Source organism: Vidua macroura, chromosome Z (genome assembly GCF_024509145.1).
Source record: "Vidua macroura isolate BioBank_ID:100142 chromosome Z, ASM2450914v1, whole genome shotgun sequence".
Taxonomy (NCBI): Eukaryota; Metazoa; Chordata; class Aves; order Passeriformes; family Viduidae; genus Vidua; species Vidua macroura.
In genome coordinates this window covers 20,441,689-20,447,489 of record NC_071611.1, presented here as the reverse complement: position 1 = coordinate 20,447,489, position 5,801 = coordinate 20,441,689, and positions in this window count along the sequence as shown.

Here is a 5,801-nt window from a genome sequence, read left to right as displayed (position 1 = left end):
AACAGTATGTCTGAGGTAAACCTGTGAGAATGACTTTTGTTCTGAGGCTTATTATTGGGAAAGGACTAAGAGTACATATCACTAATGTTCAACAATATGCTGTAACTCCTCTGTTAAACACTGGACTTACAATTTTTAAGGCCTTAAATGTTTTAATTATCTTTAAGTACTTTAAATCCCTAAGGAATGAGTATGACTTTTGATCTTTTAATTAATTCATTCCTAATGGACTAACTCTGTCATGTCTCTCAGATAGTTTTTTCATATGTCCCACTTCAGTAGGGGTGGCCATAATCCCAGAAGCCCAAGTTTCACCAACCAACAATTAACAGCAATGCACTAGAGAGCCTCAGTAGCTCATTTCAGCTTCCCTATTAAGGATAGCCTAGGACTTGTCCATAAAACTCCTTGCTAGAAAAAGATTCTTCTGTAGTTCCCCAAAAGCCAAGCATTTGCTGGTACAAAGATATTTCTGGATGGATCACTTCTAATGATAGTCATAGGTCAAAGGAAATATAAAAAAATAGTCTTATATTAAATAACATAAACATAAACAGGTCTTAGCCACTAGATCAATGAAGATGCTATAAATGCAAAAAATAAACCACAGTCATTTATAGTATAAAGTTCTGAATAGTGACTCATTAATATAACTAATGTGACTACATTTTATGGGACTATGACAATGTAATTTGCTCTCTTTGCTCAGTTAGAATGAGCTAAACATATGATTTTATTACACTTGTTCATTTTTCATACGTAGTCTCTATTAATGGAACACAGAAAGCCATTAGCAACATGGTTGAGACTCTGTCATGAAAAATACAACAGAGATCAGAAGAACATGTTTCAGACAGAATAAGGAAGAGTTTCCTGGTTTGATTTCTCAAAACCAAACCAAAACAAAGCAAAAGCCACATAGCAAACAATTTTATCTTTGGATAAGTCACATTTAGCATAAGAGTTATTAGTCATTATTAGACAGTGCAATTCCTCCATAAAAAAATAAATAAATATTGTATACATCAGTCTGCAAGTAGTTATATTTAAAATAAGAAAGGCAGTATGTTCTCCCTTCTACACAGTTTATAAGACTGTTAGTGTAAAATTATGCAGTGTATTGAAGAGATTTTCTGATGTGTACAAATAGGAATTTTTAATTGTTATCTGATATCCAATTTACCATTGTGTATAAAACAAACACCTTTGGAGTAGTCATAATGAAACAACAGATCAGGTATCCCTGCAGAAAACAACATAAATGACAGCTATAAATGTATTCTCAGAAGACTGAAAAATAATAAAGGAACAGGTCCAGTTTTATTGAAAGTGGCAGTTTTAACCACCCTTTTGAAGTTATATGTGATAAAATGAAGAAAAGACAGCTTCAGTAAAGGAAATATATGTCTCATAAATTTAATACACTTCTCTGAAAGACTCAATAAACACATCTATCAGAGAGAGAGAGAGAGTCAATAAAACCTGTTTAGGTTTCCAAGAATTATTCAAAATGGTCTTTAACTAACAAGTCTTGGAGAAAGTAAGTTGTCATAAAAAGACACAAGACCCTTGCGTAAATGAATTACCAGTTAAGGAACAGGAGACGCAGAATCATATAAACATGGAATCATTAAAGTTTGAAAGATCATTATGTCCAACCTTTGACCAAACACCATGCCAACTAAACCACAGTGCTAAGTACTATGTTCAGTTGTTTTAAATACGAGGGATGGTGACTCCATCACCTTCTTCAGCAGCCCATTTCAATGCTAATCAATGCTTCCAGTGAAAAAATTCTTTATTATGTCCTGCTTGAATCTCCTCTTGAGGCCATTTCCTCTTCTCCTGCTGCTAGTTGACAGGAAAAAGAAACTGACCCCCACCTGGCTTCCCCCCACACTCTCCTCTCAGGAAAGCATGCTCTCCCCTGAGACGCTTCTCCAGGCTTAACAATGCCAGCTCTGTCAGCCATTTCTCGTGGTACTTGTGTTCCAGATGCTTCCCAGCTTTGTTTCCCTTCTCTGGACTCGCACCAGCATTTTCAGGTCTTTCTTCTATTAAGACATCCAAAACTGGACACAGGATTTGAGGTATGGCCTCACCAGTGCTGAGTACAGGGGGACAATCCCTGCCCCGGTCCTGCTGGCCATGCTATTGCTGGTACAGACCAGGACACCATTGGCCTTTTTGGCCATCATGGGCCAACTAGCACTGTCAAACAGCACCCCAAAATTGTTTTCGTTGCAGCTTCCAGGCACTCTTCCTTTAATCTGTAGTACTGCCTGGGGTTGTTGTGACACAATTGCAGCACTTGGCACTTGGCCTTGTTCAACCTCATAACACCAGCCTCAGCACATCAATCCAGCCTTTCAGCATCCCTCTGGGTCCCCTTCTATCCACCAGCAGGTCAATACTCCTGACAAACCTGGTGTAATCTAAACTTACTGAGGGGGCACTTGATGTTCCCGTTTATTGCTGGCTGGGGGTCTATGTATAAATCACAAACAGAACAAACACTGAACAAAATATACAACTTAAAGATGTTATGCTATTTATGCTTCTGAATTAATGTTCAATTTTCATCTCAGCCTTTTCAAAAAGAGTGAAAATGGTCTCAGAAAGGTACAGAGAATAGTGGCAATTATACACAATATGGTGGATGGATTTTTGACAAGAAACAAATACACAGAACAGGACTTTTAAATAGGACCACCTATCAGGGAGGGAGGCTCTGAAGGTTAGAAGTTACATATAATCCTGAAAATTAAGGTGAAAAATGTACTCTGCCTAGTAAGAAAAGAATTCTTCCACATATTCCAAAAGCTAATGGCATGTATTTCATAGAAGGATCTACCAGATGAAAAATCTAGAAACCTACTTAAAATACAAGGAAGATACCTTAAATTACCAAAAATCTTGGAAAGTGCTGTTTAGCCAAGCCCTGCCAGCTTGGGTTGAGAATATGTACATTTTCAAGCAATATATGCATTTTTCATTATAATAGATAAAGATGTGTCGATGCAGCTACAAGCTCTGATGCACAACAAATACCTCTACAATGCAAGGGCCAGAAGTAAGGGGTCCTCTTACTGAGGCTGAGAATTGGGACTGCTCAGCCTGGAGAAGAGAAGGCTTCAGGGTGAGCTTGTTTTGGTTTTTCGGTGTCGAAGGGTCCCTACAAGAAAGCTGGTAAGGAACTTGTTACAAGGGTGTGTAGTGACAGGACAAGGGGGAAAGGCTTTAAACCTTGAGAGAGTAGGTTTAAATCAAATATTAGGAAGAAATTCTTTACTGTGAGGGTGGTGAGGCACTGGAAGGTATTGTTCAGAGAAGTTGTGGATGGTCAATCCCTGGAAATGTCCAGGGTCAAGTTATGGGACTTTGAACAACATTCTGATTGTATTAAAAAAAAAGCAGTGTTCTTATAAAGTCACCCGTTAGATGAGAAACTGACCTGCAGACAGCAAAAAGGTCAGTGGATATTCTTAAGAAGTGCTAGCAAAATCTTGGCTTTTCATTTTGCACTTTCCCAGATAATGTTACTGGATATTGTCTTCACTGATTTTTAAGTCAAGTGATATTTTGGTCATACCAAAACCTGACCGCCTTTAGTAGAAAAAGAGGTAGGATGCTAAGGAAAATGGAAACAAAATAAATTAAATTATTAAGAGAACCACTAATAAAATGAAAGGAAGATGTGGATAAGAATGAAGGAAAAGAGTGTGCGTTCTTATTTGATTAACTTGATATGAGATATGCATGCCATTCCTTTTCTAGATCCCAGAAACAAGTACCTTCCAGAAAAAAAAATTAATTTCCAAGAGCACATTTACTAAAATAAATTTAAACCAAAATTACCTTTGTTTAGATTTTGTTAGTGAAGCAATTCCTTTTTATCTGCAACATTCCCTAGACCTTGAATTCATGTCTGTCTCATGTATTTGTTTTAAGTAAGAGGTGAATGACTACTACAGGGACAGGACTACCCAATCAAGAAATATGCACTGTCTTCCAAGATGAACCAAATGGCTTCAGTTGAGAAAAAAACATTACTGGTTCAAAAGAACAATGGAAAAGCTAGAACATTAAAGGTTTTAAAGCTAAAAGATCAGAACTCCCAGTAAGGTTAGAAAAAAAGTTATTTTGTTTTCAAATGAAAAAGAAGAAACCCTCATTATGTAACAGTTCTTATTTTTCAGAAAACTCCAGGAACAATGTTCCTCTTACCCATTACAATAGCCTTCCCCAACTGAGGAAAAGCAATGAGTTAATTTGATCATTGATATCTTTATAATTTCTTTCATGACATTTTTTACTTGGTTCATTTATTATTGTTCAGTGTTTTTAATATACAGGACAATAAAACATTGTGCAATAATCTATGTATTAGTATTTTCTGAGTGGATTTATACCCTTTAGGACCCTTCTTAGATGGCTACTCACTTGTCTTCTTCCCCTTCTCCCTTGCTGAGTAACAATGCTGTCACTCTGTGTCACCACCAGCTTCTACCAGCTCTGTTAGGTTGTGGTAAATGCTTTTGGATTTAACAATAATAATCTTTATGATGACAGAAAAAAATACAAGAAAAAAGATTTGCACATTCTTCTTGAAAAGAACACAAGCACAACTGCAATGATCATTTACTGCTCAGTCTAGGAAAAAACTAGTCATTCTGTCTTCAGAATAGGGTTTAAAAGAAAGGCAGAAAATATAGCATGGGGCACATTCTTTGAATAATAAATGAAGAACATATCAAACAACTGCTCATTAAGCAAATAGTGCCAATTCCATGAATCAAATGAGGAAGGGCCTTACAGAAGAAAAAAAAAAAAAAACATAGCATGTAATTAGACAATTAAATGATGACATAGTGCACACAAACAAGAAGACCAAATTAAAGTACTGCTGGGAGCCGCTTGTTTTGTTTGGTTTGGTTTTTTGTGTCTTTCAATCCAGAGTTGCTTAAAGATAGGATCGCTTATTGTTTTTAGTACACTATAATCTTTGCATGACCTTTTATTAGACAACATTTACAAATTAGCTCAATTATACTAGAGAAAAATACAGACAAAAACATGTTTTCTAAAAGTAGCTTCAGCAACCAAGAATTTCTTGCATTTATTGGAGCTATAAGCACCAACCTCCTGAACCTGTGAGGGTGTCTGAACACATGGGGGGGATTGAACACAGCTATGTAATGCCATGCTGCATATGGTAGGTTATCTGAGAAACTGATGACATAAACCTACAGGGGAACCATGTCTTTCTGATGTTACAGCACATTTTAGGTCCTCCATAAACAACCTCTGTACTTACGTTAAAACAATAAAATCCAGTATTGCCTGTACAAAGCTAAATCCATGTATTTGTCTGCCTGTTTAAAATAACATCAAGAAGGCACAGTGCTAGTCAGCACAGACTGTAAGCACCTACAATTTAATTCTGTTGATGTGCTTGTCTTTATTTACAGCAAACTCACAAACATTAGTCCCTACTTTATATGTCTTCTGTGTAAGAGGTGCCATATGTATCAAGCGCTGTCCTGGAAAGGCACAATTTTTAATGTTCACTGAATAAAACAACATTCTCATAAAACCTGATAAAATCATCACAAGCAAGGAAAAGCAAACCAGCTGTCAAGCAGAAATAGACTGCAAATATTTTTTATTTTGAAAATTTAATTTTCATCTAAGGATTTTGCCTACAGTTCATTTTTTACAGAGCCAGTAGAAAATGACTAGAAATTCTGTTTCTGATTGCTTGCTTCACTTGGATTAATGGCTAACAGCACAACATCTGT